We start from the raw sequence: 22,812 nt of genomic DNA, 5'->3' as shown, positions 1-22,812 counted from the left end.
TTTACATCCCCTGCTTATCTAACCTAAGCTCTTAAGAGAACTCAGCTGCCTTCAGCCAAATTCTCTTTTGAAGCTTTTGCAAAACCTCCCAGCCTTCCAAGAAGGTTTGCTTCTTTCTATAATTTCCTCTTATAATTTCTCCCACCACCCGGACTCCTACAAATAGTTGGTAGCACAGACTTTAAAGCTAATGTTTCCATTCAAATTCAAATGGAATATAGGCCATTGGACTGCAAGTTCCTTAAGGTCATGAGTTACATCATATTCATCTTTCTATCCTGAACACCAAGAAAGTGTTTGAGCACCCTACAGGTGCTCAATAAGTGTAGAATTGAAGGGATGAATAATAGCACAAATGTATTAAATGCTAATATCATGGAAATCATAGACATCCCATGGAGTTATCTTCTTACTAGATCATTCAAATGTTCTCATTCCAACCTCTAAATCCCTGAATGTAATTTTTCCATAGATTTCTACCATAACTGAATATACCCAACTTTTCCGTTGAACCACATAAAATTCATGTTTCTGTAGAATGGCCAAATAGTAGCTATTACCAGTGACTTATCCTAAATAGATCTAGGTTAATGTTAATTTTTTGTTATATATAATTTGGTAGGGGTAAAGTAAAGAAAGTGAAACAGGTGGATGGTCCCTCAAATGAAATAACCTCATCATGTTTCCACATTGCTGGAAAGTGGTTGGATTCAGGATGGGGGATATTATCACTTGTTAGAGAAACAGGAGGCATTTGTGAGTGGATCAGCAAACCCTAATCAGACATATTTTGTTTCTGAACCACTCATGCTAATGTTAATGGCAGTCTAAAGGGAGGAGAATAAGAATTTGGATTAGAGTTCTGGAACCGATACAGAATGCTGTAGAGTTATATAGTTCTCTCTGAAAATTGAAGCATATAGATGCACAATATTTCATTTTGTACTTGGGATTTTAAAAGACACTACATAGTTCTATTTATCATAGGAAATGCAATCTAAGAAAAGGAAGTTCTAATTGAATCAGTGATAACCATTCTGGCCAATGATTACTCAAGTAACTGGCCAATCTCATGGTTTCAATTATCCCACTGAAACCTTTCTTTCTGGAAATAATATGCTTTATGGCTGGCATTGTTTGGATTCTTAGAAATGTCGGATTTTCCTACCTTTTGTCTCCAAATAAACAAACATGGGAGAATTTTACTGGTAAAGCAAATGCTGGATACAAGATATGCAAGTTTCTGGGTGGCTTGAGGCAGCAAATATGCTTAGAACAAGTATTTCAAACTTTTTTACTGCAAACCTCAACAGGAAATTTATTGCATATCATGACCCCAACACACACACACACACACACACACACACACATACACAACTGAAACAAAAGTTTCATAAAGTAATACTTACTTTTGATATTCAGGATTCATACTAATAACATTAGTGTGAATGAATGTTTATTTTTATTTTATTCTATTTTATTAAAAAATAGCCACACCCACTATATTAGTTTCCTGAAGCACCAATGATTCCCCACCAGTAATTGGGAAACAAGAAACAATTCATATATAAACCCATAACATTTGTATTTCAATAACAGCTGATACAAAAAAAATGTAAACAGGTACAGTTGTCTACAGAAATGAAAATTTGTAGGAGAACCTCCTTAGTGGAACAGAAAGCCTCAGCAATATTCTTTGAACAATTGGAGGAAATTTAGAAGGACTGCCTGAGGGTGGGTTTTTATTATTGTTTAATCTAGGTTGTTTGGAAGCAGATGCCTTCTATAACTTCTATTTACTGTGTTTCAAATCTACATATGTAATGTTATTTTGATTATTTTTAAAATGTATCATCTATTTTCTGAGACCTTGTTATTGCTAACCATGATTTTAATAATCATAGTATTTTTTCAGAAATGCAATTCTCATGGCTGGCAAAGGATTGCTAAAGATACATAAAACAATCTATTACTGACCGTGTCTATACATATGTGTACAGTCAGCCCACAGTATCTAAAAGGGGAATGGTTCCAGGACCATTGCATATTACTAAAAGCTGCAGATGATCAAGCGCCTGTATCAAAGGGTGTGGTATTTCATGTAACTTACACACATCCTCTCATATACTTTAAATCATCTTTAGATTGCTTTTAATAGCTAATACAGTGTAAATGCTATGTAAATAGTTGTTATATTGTATTATTCTATTTGTATTATTTTTTATTATTGTATTATTATTTATTTTTATCTTTATATTTTTAATCCTCAGTTGGCTGAATCTGCAGTGGTTGAATCTGGGTTGGCTCAGTTCACAGACCTGAAACCCATGGATATGGAGGCTTGACTGTATCTGTATCTATATTTATGTTTTTCTGTATACAAGTAAAAAAATACATATATATATATAACATTAAATGGTCATAAATCTAAAAGCAAAGCAGGGAAAAGATACAGGGAGTGCTGGAGGGAAACAGTTGTAATTTTACAATGGTCAGGGAAGGTCTCAATGAGGTCACATTACCTAAAGTGAGAAGAGCAAGCCATGTGAATGAATATCTTGAGGAAGAGTTTTTAAGACAGAGGGAACTGTGACTGCGAAGAACTTGATACAGAGGCTGTCTACTGTGTTGAAAGAGGATCAAAGAGGCCACCTTGGTGAGGTAGAGTGAGTGAAAAGATGAGTAGTAGGAGATATCAGAGAGGTCACCCTGGGCCAATTGTACAGGATGCTGTGACTCACAGTAATGATTTTGGCTTTTACTTGGAGTAAAATGTGAAGCCTCTGGAGAGTTGGGAGCAGAGGAATCATATAATTTATCCTACAATTGGATAGGATCTCTCTGGCTGCTGTGTGCTCTATAGACTGAATGAGGGATAAGGGCAGTATGAGAGAAGGGAGACCATTTACTTGGCCTTGGAAGAATCTATACAAAAGATGACAAAATCTTACATTTTGAAATTGAAGATATCTAGGTGGTAGCAGTGGAGTGGGGAGAAGTGGTAGGATTATGGGTTTATATTGAAGGTGCTGCTGAGAGTATTTGCCTACATATTGGATATAAGTGTAATAAAAAGAGAGGAGTCAAGGATGACTCCAAGGATTTTGACTTGAATTGCTGGAAGAGCTCTGATAGATCAATTAAACAGTAATGAACACCTCAATGACAAAAAGCACCAAAATGTAATTGAAATTTAACAAAGAGTGATTTTTCTTTTTAAGCAGTATTTTCTAGTACACTTTAATTGAGAAAAAGTGCACAAATCATAAGTATACCACTGAATGAACTTTCACAAACTAAGCAAAACACAGCATGTAGCCAGAACCTAAATCAAGAAACAGAACATCACCTGCACTCAAGAAGCACTCCAAAAAGTCATTATTTTTAAAATTAACTCTATATTTATGTTAAACTTTTTCTAAATAGCAGTTGATGTAGAGCAACAAATCACAGAGCAGAGGAATCTTCAGTGATAAGGGGAAGAAGTGTTAAGAAAGTCATCCTGCAATCCTGTGATGGGAATTAGTCACCCGCTTCATCTCATGAAATTCATACTGAAAAGTTCTTTCCTAATAATACAATGTGAGACAGGCAGATGGTAAAAATAGATACATTTTCCTGCATAGGTTTCAGAGTTAGAAAGTTCACTGGAGTTGCTAAAAAGAAAAGAACCCTGAGTTGACAAAAAAAAAAAAAAAAAAGCTTTTAAAAAGTCAAGTTGAATATACTAAGGTCAAATGATTTTTACTTTTAAAGTAAAATATTATCTAGAAAGGCTGGTAATGATGAGCATCTGAATAAGAAGCTTTAGATGCTGGGACTAAAAACAGAACATGCAACACAGAAACTATGGTTTTCTCCGAAGTTACATATGAAAAAAAAAATGAACCAAATTGGGTGTGTGAGAGGCTGGGGAGAGAAGGACAGGAAAAATAGGAAATAAAATTAAGTTCCTAGGTGACTACTTCAGTCTCCCACACCAAAAAAAAGTACTTTGAAATAAAAATCTTACATTTTGAAATTGAAGATATCTTCTGTAGATTCTGAAAATGCAAACTAATTATAGAAATTTTTCATTTCCTTGTTTTGGTAGCATTTAAAATGTTAAGTACATTTAAAAAGTCACTGTTTGTATATTTGATTAAAAAAATATGGCTGTCAAAACACATTCGTGTGACCTTTCAGTCAACAATGGACTGAACATACGATGGTGGAACCATAAGATTATAATACTGTATTTTTACTGTACCTTTTCTATGTTTAGATACACAAATACTTAACCATTGAGTTACAATTGCCTTCAGTTTTTAATACACTAACAAGCTATACAGGTTTGTAGCCTAGGAGCAATAAGCTTTACCATGAAGCCTAGGTGTGAAGTGGGCTGTACTATCTAGGTTTGTGTACCTACACTCCATGATGTTTGCACAATGATGCACAATGACGAAATCACCTAATGACACATTTCTCACAGTGTATCCCCATCATTAACTGATCCATGACTGTAACAGAAATTTAGCATTAAGAAGAGCAAATCTTGATCCCTTTATTTAAAAAAAACTAAGAAAATTACATGCTACAGTTATTATATTGATATTTTTATTTTTGTTTATTTATTTTTGCCTCCCAGTACTCATTAGCCCTTCTTTGGGTAAGACACCCTTATTTTGTCCCGAGGAAATTATTTATTCCTGATTGTGTACAGTCTGTAAGGGGGAAGTTAAAATACCTTAAACTCCCTTGGCAGCAAATGGACCTGTGCCCCAAAGGAAGCGAATTATGCTCTCTCTCTCTCTCTCCCTCTGGGATATTAATTGTGAGCTAAGTGACTGAAGACAGTATGTGGTTAATGCTGGTTCATTGAAGAGGTTGCCCCCCAAAGACAGTGTCCCTCATTTCCTGAACCTGCCTTGATTCCTGCTCTTTTTGAGATTGGTTCCTCAACTTTTCTTTTTTTTTTTTCCTTTTTCTTTTTTTTTCTTTTTTATTATTATACTTTAGGTTTTAGGGTACATGTGTACAATGTGCAGGTTTGTTACATATGTATCCATGTGCCATGTTGTTTTGCTGCACCCCTCAACTTTTCTTTCACCTCTGGGAGCCACCTTATGTCCTTTAACTTTCTTTTTTGCAAGAGTTAATCAGTTGTTTTCTATATCTTGCAATCAGAGAATACCAACAGATAACATTCTAATACTATTCATCACAGAAAGACTCCCTTTCCAAAATTTAACTAGCAATGACAATTTGGTTGAATGTTGAATGAGCATTTAGAAGAAGAAGAGGAATTTTTTTTTTTTGCTATTTATTTATTTATTTTTTATTATACTTCAAGTTCTAGGGTACATGTGTACAACGTGCAGGTGTGTTACATAGGTATACATGTGCCATGTTGGTTTGCTGTACCTATCAACTCATCATTTACCTTAGGTATTTCTCCTAACGCTATCTCTGCCTCAGCCCCCCACCCCCCAACAGGCCCCGGTGTGTGATGTTCCCCTCCCTGTGTCCATGTGTTCTCATTGTTCAACTCCCACTTATGAGTGAGAACATGCAGTGTTTGGTTTTCTGTCCTTGTGATATTTTGCTCAGAATGATGGCTTCCAGCTGATGAGGAAGTATTTTATATTTATAAATAGAAATGTTTTAAATAAAATATTAATTAGTGACATCCAATTTGAGATACATAAATATTTAAGAATAAATTTGATAATTACTAAAGTAATTTATATGTATACACACGTGTATGGATGTGTGTGTATAGTAAATGCAGCTATGAAGTTTTTCATTTTAGAAAGACTAAAAGCAGTATGAATTATATTGTTTTCATATTACCACAATTTCTAGAGGGCAAGATCTACCCTGCTGTTTATGCATAAGAATTTGGTATTTATTCTTTGATGGTGATAAAGGTAGTGAAACTAAACCATAATCCTGCCAGAAAAAAATATCCCTGTTGGATGTTTGTGGAGTCTATTTCTTACAATGACTGAAACTTCATAACTATAATATGAAAGTATTTCAAATAACATGCAAGCAGTCAGTTAAATTTTTGTTCACAACAAAACCTTTTGGGGCAAGTATGTGAATTTTGAAGTAAGAGACTTAGGTTCAGACCCTCACTCCTAGCTCTGTAGCAATGAGAAAGTTAATTGTCTGCCCTGGGCCCAAGTTTCCTCAACAGAAAATTGAGAATACTTACCTTATTTCTAAAGTATCCTTGAAAATGATCACTTGTTATTATTAATAATTATGTTCATAGATTAAAAACTAGTATTTCCAGACACTACTTGTATCAGAAATCAGTTTATAAAATTTGCATGTTTGGAAGATAAACTTCGAAGCAAAAAGATTTTCATCTTTGAATTCAAACCATGGCTATCTAGAAATTGAGATTTTTTTTTAAAGGAAAGTTTTTATTTTGGAAATAATTTAGAAAATTACTTATTTCTGATTGGAAAAAAAGACATCTGTAAGTATTTAATGCTGACAACACAGGATGCAGCTGTGCAAATATAATTTTTTTCATTCTTCTCAGGCAATATAGAAAAAATTTTTAGAGCACTAAGAAATGACTAGAAACATTGAAAAGCCAACTAAGGTGCTTTCAATAATTGGCAGACAGCAGATAAATAAGCCTGTGAATTACAGCCAAAGAAAGACTCCTTCATATTGATTTAAATATATATTGATCTTATTCTGCCCAGAAAAACTACTCTACTTGATATACCTAAATATTCTTGATATCATCTTCCTTAATTTTACAGGCTGTAGTTCTATTACTTTGAGTCTGATACCGTGTCTTTTGATGTCAGTTAACACACTTGACAATTCAAAAACAGAAAACAGAGATATCAGATACACAAATCATCTAGATATTTTATCTTTAAAAAGCCAACTTAAAAAGACACTCATGCTTGGAATCCTGGTTTCCTGAAATTAGGTCTCCAGAAAATGATAATTCTAAATTCTAAACAAACCGTGATCGTCAGGCTTTCAAGAATCACCTGAATAAGAGATCTATTATGTAGAAGGTTTTATATTCAGGAAATCTTCCAACCATTCTAAACTTCGTGGTTTATTTTACCCATTTAAGTGATAGTTGTGGCTACATATTCATATACATTTTATTGCAAAAGCATAATTGTCATCAGATATTTTAGGTATCTTCAGTGGATGTCTACTCACCCTCAGGTATGTTCATGGGTTTATCCAATCTTCTTTTATTGTTACTGTCCTAATCACCTTTTTAAGAACTAACTTTCTGTCACCAGAATGGCCCATATGTTCCATGACGGCAAGAACCACACTGACTTTGTTTACTGCCGTATTCTAGCTAGCAACCATACAGTCTACCACAAAGTTGGTGCTTAATCAATGTTTGTTGAATGATAAATTTCAAACTTGTGGAAGCCCATGCACTTGGTGAGAAACCAACCATGACAGTACTCCTAGGTTTATCTTTATTTTCCTTAGCAGTCTTCTGGTGTTGACACTATTCATTTACAGCATTCTGTCAGGAGGCCTATATGATGACTGGGAAACATGAAGCCTTAAATTACCCAAACTCTGTTTGCCAGGTATTCTTATGCCAAGCCTAGCAATGTACCTGGCTCTGCCTCAAATATTCATGTGTTACTGCAGACACATAATGGAGTGGGTGGGATTATGTGCGAACATGCTTTTGAAATTGTTGAACTATGAAATATTTCAATGCAATCGCATTCACCCATCCTTCACCTAATCTCAGATATCTGTATCTGAAAAATGTAGTCTATTTTATAGTCATGTAATTTTTATCAAAAATTAAATAAGTAAAAGGCAGAGATTGTGCCCTCCCATCCCTGGAGCCAGCTCTACACATTGTCCACCATAAAAAAAAAAAAAAAAAGAAAGAAAAGGAAAGAAAAAAAGAAAAGAAGAGAAAGAAAGAGAGAAAGCCAGCCAAAATCATACAATGAACATTTCTAATATTTTAATTCCTTCTGTCTCCCTTCCCCCAATTATTCCTCAAGAAAGGAAAAGGGACACTCAATATTTAAGTGTCCCTATGTGACAGATGCTTTATGTGTAGGATCTAATTTAACACTTACAACAATGCTGGCATATAGATATTACTTACACTAATTTACACATGAGACTCCTGGAAATGAAGTGAACTTCCCAAATTAGTAGACATAAGAGCTAGAATTTGAATCTTTGCCTGTTTGATTCTAAAACCTATGTATTACATCTCAATATAATAAATGTGCACTAAAGTTTACTACCCGTAAAGAAATATCAGACCTGTTTAACCTTTTTTTTTTTTTTCTCACCTGTATTTTAATTACTGTGCTGTTTTCAGACTTTTTCATGGTGAGAGCGGAATAGTGTGAGGACCCCATTAAGGGAACTTTTCAAAAAGGGAATTTATAATGTGTAGCTAAAAACTATGTAAGTGTTTAAGTATCTATTTTGCTACTTCAGTTTCACAGATTATTTACCAAATGTCAGAATTATTGAAATAAACTTTTCACTGTGTAGAAATTTTCTCTCAAGAAAATAAGTTCCTTGCTTTTTGAAAGTATTATTTGGAGCAACCTAAAGGGTAGTACAGAAGCCTGTTAGAACAGATTACTTGAGTCAGCAACTCTGTACAGACACAATCTGAAAGATTGGTGAATTTGGGTAAACACTTCTGGATACCGAATATTTCTGGGTTCCAGCCTGGTTTAGGAGCATATTTTAAATAAACAAGTATCAGTCATTGCTCTTTTCTATCTGTGACTGTAATTTCTTAAACTGTTGAAAGAATGGGCTAACCTTTGAATGCAGCACAAACATAATCATTCCCCATGAGTTATTTGGGCTGAGGATTAGATATAATTTTGTTGTCTATTATTTCATAAAATTCTGGTTAAAAACCAATAACAGTATGTAATATGATGTTTGCTTCTAAATGTTTCCTGGAAACTCATTCATATTTATATGTCCACTTTGCATTTTTTTTACTCATAGTAAGTATGCAGTATATGTTTAATTGAATTATAATCTTATATTTTGTCACAGTTGTACACAAATTGCAATCCTTTCTACTCTAATCAGATATACTACATCTAAAGCAGAATGAATTTTGTATATTTCATTAATTACCTTTTTCACATATAGGGATTTATTTTAAATAAATTGAATTTGGAAACTTTAAGACATTAATAGTATTTATTTTTATTTTACCTTCCAGCAAGGAGAAAAGAAAGAAAACCAACTTTTATTGAATACTTATTATGTGCTGTTCCAAACAACCTGCACAAATATTATGTCATAGCATTGTTCATATACCAGTAGATGGTGCTATTATTACCTAACTTCACTAAAACCATACCATCTTGCTTTTGCTTACATTCATTGCAATGGGTTTTAGGTTGCAAAGCTTATACATCCAAATAATGATTAGCTATTTTGTTAATATGAAATAAAAATTATATTTTAGAACTATGGAATTTAGAATAGTGTCCAAATAGCAACCTGTGTCTTGAATTTTCTTCATACAAATTCTTCCTGATGGGAAGAAACAAGAACCTTCTTTCTCTAAAATCCAGTCACTGGTCTTGAATTGATCCCTGAGGGTCATGTAGAAACAATCTGTTAATTTATTATTCAGTAATTATTCATGGAGCATATTCATTTCCTAGGGCTGTTGTAACAAAGTACTGCAAACTGGGTTGCATATAACAACATATATTTATTTTCTCCCAGTTCCAGAGATTAGAAGAACAGAATCAATATGTTAGCAGGGACATCCTATCCCTGAAGGCTCTAGGGCAGAATCTGTTCCATGCCGTCTTCTTAGCTTCTTGTATTCCCAGAAATCCTTGGCATTCCATGGCTTATAGGTGCATCACTTCCATCTCTGCCTCCATCATCACATGGTATGTGTCTGTGCATTTCTCTTCTTAAAGAGACACCGGTTATATTCGATTAGGGCGCATCCTAACGATATCATCTGAACTTCATTACCTCTGTAAACATCTTATTTCCAAATATCACATTCACAGCTACTCTGGGTTAGGATCTCAACATATTTTTTGAGAGACAATTCAACTCAGAACACTGAGCCTGTATTCTACTGTAGGGTTTGGATTAGTAACTGAGGAGCAAAAAGGAGAACATAGAGATGAAATAACTCTACTTTGAAAGATCTCAGTGGAAAGAAAAGTCCATAAATGATTAGTACATGTTTAAAATAGATAAGCCAAAATGTTATGAGAATATAGAGGAAGAAGTAACCCAGATTAACTAGGTAAGTGGACCAAGACTTCACAGAGGAAGTTCATTCTAGCTGGGTTTTTCTTCCTTTCATTAATTTTCTGCTTGATTATAAAATAACTCCAAATTCTATGTTGATCATTGGAGGATATCAAAAAGATAAAGCAAATAAAAATTATGTATTGAACTTTCACCCAACAATACAATATTTACTAATTTAGTGAACATTTTTCAGTGTTTTTCCAATGCATAAATAAAAACTTTTATACAAAAAGCCAGATTTAACATAGTTTTGTAAGCCTTTTTTTAAAAGTTAATAAGACCCCAATAATATATTTTTTAATGCATTAAAATATTCCTTTTAGATGTTTTTTGAGTTACATAGTAGTCTGTTTTGCAGATAGATCTCAATTTACTTAAACTCTGTTACAGAAATAAAATATTGTTTTTAATTTTTTATTCTTAGAAATAATGCAGAACTCTTCATCATGATCAAAATATTCCATGCACCACTGAATATTTTCTAAGAGTAAACTATAAGCAATTGAATTATTGGATAAAATAATTTTAAAAACTATTTAGATAAATATTACCAAATTGCCCTCCAAAAACTACCTCCAATTTCTCTTACTGGTAAAGAATCTAATTCACTGCCTTGTCAACATTGTGTATTTTTTAAAATCTTGGACGTTTGATTGGTCAAAAATTATATATTGATTTGATTTTCATATCTTTGACTTTTACTGAGGAAATTTTTTCATGTCTATTGATCATATATATTTCTGCTTTTATCAATATTGCAAAAGATAAGATTCATGAAGTTGAATACTTTAGCTGTCTTTTTTAAAGACAGATACTTCTACACAGCAAAAGAAGCAATCAACAAAGTAAACTGACAACCTGCAGAATGGGAAAAATATTTACAAACTATGCATCTGATGAAAAGCTACCATCTGGAATCTGCAAGAAACTCAAACAACTCAACAAAATAACCCCATTAAAAATAACTCCATTAAAATATGGGCAAAGGACATGAAACAGACATTTTCCAAAAGAAGACATACAAGTGGCCAACAAACATAGGAAAGAATGCTCAACATGACTAACCAGAGAATGCAAATTAAAACCACAGTGAGATACCATCTTACACCAGTCAGAATGGCTATTGTTAAAAAGCCTAAAAACAATAGCTGTTGGTGAGGATGCAGAGATAAGGGAATGCTTATCCACTGTTGGAGGGAATGTAAATTAGTACAACCTTTATGGAAAACTGTATGGAGATTTCTCAAAGAATTAAAAAATAGAACTACCATTTGATCCAGGAATCCCATTACTGGGTATACACCTGAAGGGAAAGAAACTATTATATCAAAAAGATACTGGCATTCAGATGTTTATCACAGCCCTATTCACAATAGCAAAGATATGGAATCACACACACACACACACACCATGGAATACTACTCAGCAATAAAAAATAAAATCATGTCTTGTGCAGCCACATGGATGGAGTTGGAGGCCATTATGTTAAATGAAATAACTCAGAAACAAAAGGTCAAATACCACATATTCTCAGTTATGAGTGGGAGCTAAACAGTGGGTATCATGGATATGCATGCAGTGGCTCATGCCTGTAATCCCAGCACTTTGGGAGGCCGAGGCAGGCAGATTACTTGAGGCCAGGAGTAAGACCAGCCTGACCAACATGGCTAAACCCCATCTCTACTAAAAATACAAAAATTAGCTGGGTGTGGTGGCATGTGCCTGTAATCCCAGCTACTAGGGAAGCTGAGGCCTGAGAATCGCTTGAAACTGAGAGGTAGAGGTTGCAGTGAGCCAAGATCATGCCACTGCACTCCAGCCTTGTTGACAGAGAGAGACTCTGTATCAAAAAAAAAAAAAAAAGTAGGAAGATGGGAGGGTGGGAAAGGAGTGAATATTGAACAATTCCCTAGTGGGTATGATGTTCACTATTTGGGTGATGGGTACACTGAAAGCCCAGGCCCCACCACTATGCAGCATATATGTGTAAGTAACCTGCACTCGTACCCCACAAATATATAAAAATTTAAAGAATTCAAATATATATAAATATGGAGCTGGAGGCCATTATCCTAAATGAAATAACTCAGAAACAAAAAGTCAAATGTCATATATTCTCACTTATGAGTGGGAGCTAAACAACAGGTACCATGGATATATAGAGTGGAATAATAGATATTGCAAACTACAAAAGGTGGGAGGGGCCGGGCACAGTGGCTCAGGCCTGTAATCCTGGTAGTAGGCATACTGCATTTATTGAGCAAGTACTAAACAAATATTTATTGAATGCATTCAGGCATTGCTTAATTTCTTTTTTAAGAAATTAAAAAATCAATGTGTTTGGATTTTTAAGCAATGTGCTTGTATTTTTCTTATTAAATAGTAAGTTCTGTGTATGTTTTACCAATACTTAAATTCCCAATTGTGTTGTTGAATATTTTCCCCACATTTTTGTTTGCCATTAAGTTTTGCTTAATATGTTTTTGGTTGATTAAAAATTTTTATTTTTATTTCTTGTAGCAAAATCAGATATTATTTTCCTTATGCATCATGTCTTTGATGTTTTCTGAAAAAGACTTTATTCTTAGGTTAACCATTCATTATCAATTGCAGGAAGTAATTTAGAAAGTAATGGTCGAACTCATTTTCTCTCAAATTCTTAATATTATAGGATCATTTCCTAAGTAATTTAAAATTCCAGCTTCATTATATCAAAGTAATACTTTGAAAATAGTAATCCTAAAGCTAGGAATTATTGGTGCTTATTGTGTTACTCATTTTAATATAAATTAGCCTGCTTAAAAATTATAATGCTTTTAGTATCTTGTATTATGTGTTATATCATCATCATCTCTGCTTTACAACCAAGAAAACAGGAGCTAAGAGAAATTAATAAAACTCATATATAAGTTTGTTTCTGAAATAGTGCTTTCTGATCATTGTTGCATCAAAACATTGATTATTAGATGCTTTATTATAGCTTTATCATTTTCACATCAAGTAGAAGGATGGACGAGGTTTTTGAATATAGGTTTCTGTTGCACATGTTCTCCAGACACAGTCTAGCCTAGCCTTCATCCGTGGTGTTTTGTTCACATTTTTCCAGTTGAAATAGCAGCTTAAGAACTCCAAGAGATCCCATCACAGCTACTTTTGAATATTGTTGAGCGCTCATAGCAAAAGAAATTCTTGGAGGTCTGCTCCTTGCCTGTATCATGAGGAACATCTTGGATCTCCTCAACTTGCTCTCTGAAATACCAGCTAACTTAAAGGAAAAAAGTGGCAGATTGGTTTTAGTGTGTTTTCTCTACCTGGGCCTACATGCAGTATATCTAACAGACATCCCTAGAGTTTCTGGCATGTATGAACTATTCATCCCTATTTTCCATTCCCAAGTTAGGTTTTCTTTTTTTTTTTTTTAATTTTTGTATTCCTTTAGTCATTTCAGTGAGGATTTGGGTGTACAATAGGAAGTTTTTTTTAATACAAGTTTATACAAGTCCAAAATTATCTTTTAAGGATGAGTAAGTGTCCTTAGGCAGAAAAGAGGATAAAGCATTCTAGGTAGGAAAATAATATGTGGCAAAGTGTAGGAGTAAGAAAGAAGTCTGGAACTGATGTAGTTGCAATTAGAAAGACATAATTTGGAAAACTGGAATCAGATTGTGCAAGATTTCCTATGCCCAACTGAGATGTATAGGCTTTGTTCTTCAAGAAGCCAGGGGCCATCAGAATCTATTCTCTCTACAAATGACGATCCTGCCAACACATAAAACAGCTAGCATATTTCCCTTGAGATTGGCTTGGCAAACTATATGCCTGGTTTCTTTCTTTTTTCTTCACATAACATAATTTGATTTCTTCATTTTTTGATAGTTCTTCTATAAACATACTTGAGCTTATATGTGACAGTTGCTAAATGTAGTTTTTCCTGTATCCTTCCGCATTTTAAAAATGCTGCTTTCTCCTATAAAATATCTTTGAAACAGAGACTTTCGTATTTTCCTCTTCTGTATTCTCTCTCCTCCCACCACACATAAAATACCTGAATAATCTTATTTACTGAACACACATATTATCAATTATTGTTCGATGAATAAAGAAGTGTTTTATTGCTAATATTACCAACCAATTTATGTCTGGTAGTGATGCTGCAGACCTCTTATTCTCTTTCTCTCTGTCCAACAAAGTATCAGAGTAGATGTTTTTATAAGTGTCTGAAATGAGGTAATACTCAAATATCAAAAGTAGGAGAAAGTCAAGCTCTCAATCGGGCCCATCAATTAAATACTGACTTCTAAAATTTCAGTGTTTTTATCCTGAATGCAAAAGGACAATTTATTTAGAAATTTAAAATATTTTATTCTACTGTTTTCTGAAAGCTGGGCTTATAGCAAAGCTAAATCATTACCATGCACTCATTAAGCCAAAATAGAAAGTTCAATTTTCCAGAAAAATTTTCTACTTGTTACATCCCTTAAATTGTCTCTAGCTATGCAGAGTATCTTTAATGGCTTTGTTGTTAACTTGGACATGGCATGGAAAAACTTTTGCAGATGTACCAACTTAATTAGGAAATAAACAATGGCTGTGATACAAAAAAGGGCGGGGTAAAAACAAACACACCCCAAATACTCTAAGCAAATTTCCTGAAAGTCAGCCAATGGAAATTTGGAATGTTGTCTAATTATCTAAGTGCAACACCCACCATTCTTGTTCAGAGGTAAAATGTAACATATTAAAGTGATTTTCTTTTCTTTCTCTCTTTTTTTTTTTTTTTTTTTTTTTGACAGTGTCTCGCCGTGTCACCCAGGCTAGAGTGCAATGGTGTAATCTCGGGTCACTGCAATCTCTGCCTCCCAGGTTCAAGCGATTCTCCTGACACAGCCTCCTGAGTAGCTGGGATTACAGGTGCCTGCCACAACGCCCAGCTAAGTTCTGTATTTTTAGTAAAGAATGGATTTCACCATGTTGGCCAGGCTGGTCTCGAACTCTAGATCTCAAGTGATCCATCTCCCTCAGCCACCCAAAGCGCTGGGATTACAGACGTGAGTCACCACACCCGGCCTAGTTATTTGAAAGTGATCGTTTACTGAAATACCTGGCTCAAGAAGAACTTGGAGAAAAAATAAAAATCTCCTTGTGAAAATTAGTAATGAAAGACATACTTTAGGAATAGTTGGCAAGTCCTCTATAGCAAAGGGTAGCTCCCTGAAATTTAAAGTCATCTTTGGCTGTAAGGGATGCTGTGTGAGTACATGGGGGTAGAGAGGAGTCTTGACAAACACCTCACTGTGCTGTCCTATCATGGTCAGTGGGTGGCATCATTTTTGATAATGAAGCTTGTTAATATAAGCAAATGAGAACAATTATAAGAAAAAATTCAACAAGGGATATCAGAACATGGTGAAATCTGAATTTTAAAAAGAATGTAGATGAGTGTGATTATGATTGAATGTTGAAATTAAAGCACTTAAGCCTTAGCTTTGGCTGAGTCCTTAACAGGTATGTGCAAACTACTCCATGCTTCAAAATGAGATGTGCGATTACTAGATGAGGCTTGCAAAGGACATGGTCAAAAGCTAGTTTTCTGTAGGAATTCACCCACACTGAAGTTACAAAAGGGCAGAAATGGAGATTAAAAAAGGTTTTATGGGAAGAACTATCAGAGTATTGTGAGTCCTCTACCTCCCACCCCCTTATTCTACCCAGGAAAATAGGCATCAAAAAAAAAAAGAAGAGGAAGAAAAGGAAGAAGGAGGAGGAGGAGGAAGAGAAGGAGAGGGAGAAGAAGACGGAGAAGGAAGAAGAAGAAGGAGGAGGAGGAGAGATAAAGGAGGAAGAGGAAGAAGCAGCAGAACAATAACAACACAACTATACCAAGAGCTTTGCATGTCCTTTGCTACTTGGAAAGTACAGGACACACTCTCAGGCCAGACAAATTGAAGAGTAGCCAACTGACAGTGACTGGATAAAGGAACTAAGAGAAGCTGATACATTAGGGTAGACTATTCTTCCAAAATTTGTTGAGGGAAAGAATGCATAAGTCTTTCATCAGGGGCTGGGCGCGGTGGCTCATGCCTGTAATCCCAGCACTTTGGGAGGCTGAGGCAGGTGGATCACGAGGTCAGGAGCTCAATACCAACCTGGCCAAGATGGTGAAACCCTGTTTCTACTAAAAATACCAAAGAAATAGCTGGGCATGGTGGCGGGCACCTGTAATCCCAGCTATTCAGGAGGCTGAGGCAGAGAATTGCTTGAACCCAAGAGGCAGAGGTTGCAGTGAACCGAGATCACGCCACTGCACTCCAGCCTGGGTGATAGAGTGAGACTCCATCTCAAAAAAAAAGAGTCTCTCATCTACTAGATAAGAGAAGGAATGAGAAAAGGAGAAGCAGGTTGAGTAACACTGATCTTCAAGAAGATTGCCTGGAGACATGATCAAACTAGAGAAGGGAGGAGCAGGAAGTGTAACATGGATGTTTAGGAGCTGAGGATATGCACTGCCCTGCACCACAGGAGCTTTGAATAAATGATCCTCAGCAATGTGCTTATCTCCAAAGAACCTTGAAAAGCATCTCAAAAGAGAAATAGAGCCTTAAACACCTACCATGCCCAGAGAACATCAGCTACAGTTCTCTATGTCATTGTCTGACAAGCAAAACATTTTCCCTTCCCTCATCTTTTCCCCAAACCCCAGCAGCTTCACCTTGAATGGAAACCATAGGTTAGCAAGCTGGGAGAAGAGAGATACAAGCATAAAACACAAAAACGAAGAAGATGACCCTCCCTTGAACAGCTTCAAGCTAAGGAAGAGAGAAGAGTTGATATAGATGTAATTGGAAGTTTTTACAATTACACGGGGATTGGTCATTTTAATATTAGGACTGTGACTTAGGAAACTAAAATGACCAGAGGTTATTCTGAGAGTGACCAGAAAAGTCAACAGTATTTGTTCTAAAATGCATTTAAAGCCAGAGTCGAACCAGCCTCACAGAATGGGTTTGAGTGAGCAACTGTTTCCTGGTTGCACGTGAATACTTTTTGTTCAGTATGTGATTAGCTGCCTGCCTCTTGCTAAAGCCTTCTAGGTTCTGGATGTGAGGCCAATTGGATCCCATTCATGATCTCAACATCCTTCTAGACCCAAGAATAAAAGGACCCCTGCATCCCTACATAGTTCAGTAGCTCAGGATCCAGTTACCTTATTTATCCAAGGGAAATATTGCTCTAAGGCCCCTCTAACCTTGTTCTTTATACCTGGTCTGAATAGCCAGTCTTTTACATCCTTCCTCATCACCAAGCCTCCATTTCGTTTTCCAAATCTAAGTTCAGTTTGTTATTTGTCCTGACATTCTCCAGCTGTTCTTACTGAGGCCTAAGCTGGAGTCCCTCTAGTTAGACTAACACCACATGTTGCCAATCCACCTGCCAGCCAGCCTGCCTCACAGCTTGTTTCTAGACTTCCTGAGCTCTGCAGAGTTCACCTGCCAGGACACCCTACTCCCTTACAAACCTCCCTGATAAAAGATTTCTGCCCAAACTTCTCCCTGTCCCTGGCTCTACATTCCATGTCTTTGCTGAAGCAGGCTCTTTCTGTCTATGTTGAGCCTCTCTGACGATCTTTACTTGCTGCTTAAAAAGCCCAAGTTACTGTCCCATGACAATGGTTCTACTTCCTCTCCTGGCCCAAGAGCCCCGAATGACCAGGGACAAGCTCCCTCCTTCAGTCTGCTGTGCTTTGATTAAGGCTATGTAAGACACTTTCCTCGATTTAAGAAATACTTAATTAGTTCCTCCTCTGGTTTAGGTGCTTTGGAGTAACAAAGAAATGTATCTTTGAGTGCCTTATATGACAAATGCCCATTTATATATATGTAAATTGACTGAAAGAAAGTTCAATTTAAATAAAAATCTACTTCTTAATTAATTGCTCTTATGCTTTTCTATTCCTTTCTCACCAAACCCTCCTGAATGACAGTTACAACAGAGAGAGGCCTCTTCTATAATCCCAGGCCAATTTACCAGGTACCAGGAAAATAATCCCCTTCCACGTCCAAGGCTGCTTCTAGGCAGCAGTGACACCTTGTAGAACAGGTATAACAACATGTCTAGATTTTATTGTATACTCAGATTTATGATTTATTACCTACACCAACTTGATCAGCAGGAGAAGCAATATATCTGTAATACTAAAGATGTCAAAAATACAGGCTCGGATTTACACATTTGTACCAAGCAAATTCTCTTCCTTTTTATTCTCTTTCTGTTCCACTCAGATCCTATCCAGTATCTCCCTATAGCAGTTTTATAGTAAAGCCTACCCTGAAACCATATCTCACATTCTGGGTTCCTTCAGTTCTCATGGCATTTGACATAAAGTGCTAGAACAATATTAAATTCTAAAGATCAGGTTTGGCTGCAAGTGATGGGAAAACCAAAACAACAGTGATTTGAGCAAGATTCATTTTTTTTATTTATCTGATTTGTATTCTCCACGAGTACTATGATGACTCCATGATCATCAGAGATCCAGACTCCTCCTGGATTTTTGCTTTGCCGTCTTCAATACCTGGCTTTTATCTTGGGTGCAAGGTGGCTGCTTAGGTTCCAGCCATGAGGTCCACAGTCCAGCTGGCAGGAATAGAAGTGACAGAGCACACTCCTTCCCTTTAAGGACATTTTCTAGAAGTCACACAGGACACTTTTGCTAAATCTCATTCACCAGAATTTAATGGCATGACACCATCTGCCTACAAGGAAAGCTGGGAAGTATAACTTTTATTCTGGGGGAACACAGGCCTTGATAAATTTGGTGGTTTTATTACTAAAATGGAAAGGGAGGAAAGATTCTCAGGTGACAATTGGCAGTTCCTAAGACAATTTTCCATTTTGGCAGAAACCTGTTTTCCTTAGATTACTTTTTTACTTATATCTACTTGCTTATAAAACACCATGAGATTTTTAGTTGTCTTATATTTTATTTTATACCCGTGAATTGAATATCATGTCAGTAATGATACAATTATTTTTAATTTTACTGTCACCATAATTAACCTTTAATATGACATCTTGCCTGGGTTTTAAGTAAGGAGATACTGAATAATTTTTTTTTGATTTGTTAGTAATGCAAAACATTGTATTAAGTATGCAGATATATTAATAAAATAAAGCATGTCACCAGTCTAGATTATCCTTTATTATTACTCACTTAGACTCCTTTAATAATTACCCATCTCAAACTCTTTCTCTTAAATATATTGAAAACATCACTACTGGAAAACTTTCCCTGAAATGTAATTATGATAATACACTTCTCTATGTAAAAACCACAATTATTTCCCTGTTCCTATAGAATAAATCAATATTCTTAGCCTAGAATTTATTACTCCTCATAATCTGATCCAAACAGCTGCCTTTAGGTTTGTCCTTCATTATATCTTTCGTAAAAAACTCATCCTTAGTGGAAATATTCCTTACTCCCCATAAGTGCCTGATTCTTACGATCTCTAACATTGCTTATGAAATTTTTTCTGCTTTGACTAAGCACCCCATCCCATCCCCATCACCAGTTTCTTCTCCCTCTACATATTTTATCATTTCTTTAAGGATCTGTGAAATGCCACCTTCTCCACTATGTCTCTGGCTCACCACCAATACTTCTTGTAAACTTATTACTATAGGAGTTTGCACATCTCTTCTTCTCTTACTGTATCACACATTTATTAAGTAAATAAATTTCATTTAATTTTAATTCACCCCACAGCACGTTGTAGATAAAATTTATGCAGTAAATATTTACTGAATGAATGAATAACATAATTCATTGGCTTTGTCCACAAGTTAGAGCTCTTTAGAAGCAAAACCTGTATCACAAGCGATAAAGGAGCATATTTGGTCTCCCAATTTGTACTTTCAGTTTAAATTTAGTACCACACAATAGGAAGCATTACTACTTGATATCAAATGAATAATTCACAAATGAATTTGGAATCAGTCTAGCCTCTTTTGCAAGAACAATAACAACAACAAAATTACATTTCAAACTCTACATATTTTATCCCCATAAATAGTGTATCTTTATTAGTCACGTTATTCCTTCAACAGGATAGTTTAAATTTATAGGTAAATACTTTCTCAACAGTCAAAAAAGAAAAAAAGGTGGAAACCATCAATTTGGACCAACCTGCTTGCCATCAAATTTGGGAGGCACTCAGCATAGGTAATTGAACAGATAACTTGTGAACACTTCAAATAGAATGTGGTAGTGATCAGAAGCCATAAAATACAAGTTACGACAAATTAGACTTGCTTCCTCTTTTGATCAAGTTATCAAAACAGAAAATCAGGGAAACATTATGTACCAAGTACATCTTGCTATCTTTTTGTAGTTATTTTAAAGTGTTCTTTATGTAATATAGAAAATAGTACTATAACAACAATGAAAGAAATAAAAGAGAAACTAATATTACCCCATTCACCACCTAATAATCACTTCTCTTTATTTTCTCAAGTTCTTTCTTGTTCCTAATTCATTATTTATTCACCAAACATTTGTTGAATACTTCTCTATATTACATATAGAATATATTAAGTTAATTTGACTTCCTAGATATTCATATGAACAATATGATCAAATATGAATGTAATAATAATGTAGCCAGATTAATTCCCAATTTGTTAAATCACACCTAAACATGTAGATTAATTACTGATTCGATATTAATCTGATGGAATGCCAAAATCTTTACTCCTAGCTCAATTGTAATCAATATGCTCACCATAGCCTTAAATGTTGAAAGAAATAATGCTTATCATGTATGCAGACACACAAATGAAACAAAATTTTAAGTGACACGTAACATTATAGAAAATAAAACGGTAATTCAATTTTTCTCCCATTATCATGTTATAAGCTCCAGGGATTGGGTCTATATTATTGTTAATAATAATATTGATGCTAAGTTAATGCTTTTAAAATAGAACTAATTATGCATCAACTATCAACCATTGGGCTAAATATTTTTCCAATTTTATTTCATCCTTACTAGAAATTTTGGGGTGCGGTAACCATTTCATAGGTGAGGAATAAAGGTCAAATTGGTTAGGTAACAAAATTCCCAGCTAGTCATGAGCAAATCAGGATTCCAGTCTGTTCTTCTGATCATAAAGTCTATCCTACTTTCTCTGCAATGTGTTTTTATCTAAGTACACCTAAAAAGTTCTCTTTAACTTCTCAGTTTTTTCCCCAATCTTTAATTCATTCTGAAGGACTTCTGCTCTACTCATATGATATCTACAGATCTCAGCCTTCTTGACCTTTAAAATAAAAAACAAAAGGAGGAATTCGGCACAGACCTCCCTATGTAGACACCGATGAATTTAGGTGCTTCTCTCTCTCCTCTCCCTCTGAAGGGATTCTTTCGTAACAATGTTCCTACTCCTTCCTACTCTCCTTAATCCATCATGAGTGACCATAGAGGGGCCAGTGTAGTTTCTTTGAAGTTTTTGACTGTTAACTTTTTCAAAGACTAGTGACCTTAATGCCTATGCCCAATACAAGCTTTTTTGACTGTTATACATTCTAAAATGTCATGGTCCCAAGGTTTCTGTCAGTTTCTCTTCATCAACCCTCTGCAGTCTTCGTAACGTGAGTTTATTGCTTTCTCTAAAATTTGAAAATTGAAATTGTCTTGACAAGTCAAACGTTTACCAGATGCACTGATTTTTAGCAGGACGTAGCTTTAGAAAATGCCTGGGCCATTAGCTTTTTCCATTAGGCGTACATTTTGTTTCTGGAAAAGCTTTGTGATTGCCTTTGGCGGCAACTTCCACACCTCCCATCTGACTAGATAGTCCCAGTTCATAGTTCTCACACCATCACATCATCATTCATTTCTATCTTCATCAAGATTTGGTCCTCTCATCTCTATTTCTAGAGGACATCCAAAGTTTATTCCAAAACCAAGATTCTATTATATGTATTTTCTACCATTAAAAGCATATCACTAAGGAGAGATGTCCTGAAGGGATAACTTTGATATTATTTATTTATTTGTGGTTTTCTTCTTAAATAATAGTAATCATTGTTAGTTGTATAATTATGGTAGGACAGAGCAGTAGTATCTGCAAACTTATCTTGAATATTTTAAACAGATTGCTACTATTTATTAATTGCATTTATACATGTAAATATCTAATTGAATTTTCCTAAATGAATTTTTCAGATAATCACAAAGCAACTTCTCCTTTAGTAAAAAGAGACTCAGATTCATAATGTCATGAAGGAACCCAGGATTTAACTCCAAACATCCTTGACTCAACGCGGAGACCTAATTCTATATCCTTTCCATAATTCCTGTAGCAGAAAGTGCAGGTTAGATGTTACTATTGATAAGATCATTTTCTGTGCAATTTGAATAGCCTTATCCAATCAACAATGAAAGAGTGAAAAGCGCCTGGAAAATAAGAATTATTTCTGGTATTTAAAAAATGTTGGTTCAATATTAATTGAGTTCATAGATA

General features: G+C 35.0%; 1 long non-coding RNA gene across 1 annotated transcript in view; it reads left to right on the top strand.

Moving 5' to 3' along the window:
- Positions 1 to 22,609, top strand: part of LOC131380934 (uncharacterized) — a 76,675-nt gene extending 54,066 nt beyond the window's left edge. Inside the window, exon 3 of the long non-coding RNA XR_009209226.1 lies at positions 22,515 to 22,609. This is a non-coding gene — a long non-coding RNA (uncharacterized LOC131380934). The remainder of the gene's footprint in view (positions 1 to 22,514) is intronic.
- The last annotated feature ends 203 nt before the right edge of the window (positions 22,610 to 22,812 follow it).

This window comes from Hylobates moloch, unplaced genomic scaffold, assembly GCF_009828535.3.
Source record: "Hylobates moloch isolate HMO894 unplaced genomic scaffold, HMol_V3 SCAFFOLD_1, whole genome shotgun sequence".
Taxonomy (NCBI): Eukaryota; Metazoa; Chordata; class Mammalia; order Primates; family Hylobatidae; genus Hylobates; species Hylobates moloch.
The sequence above is the reverse complement of the archived record's forward strand: the minus strand, read 5'-3'. Positions and strand labels throughout refer to the sequence as shown.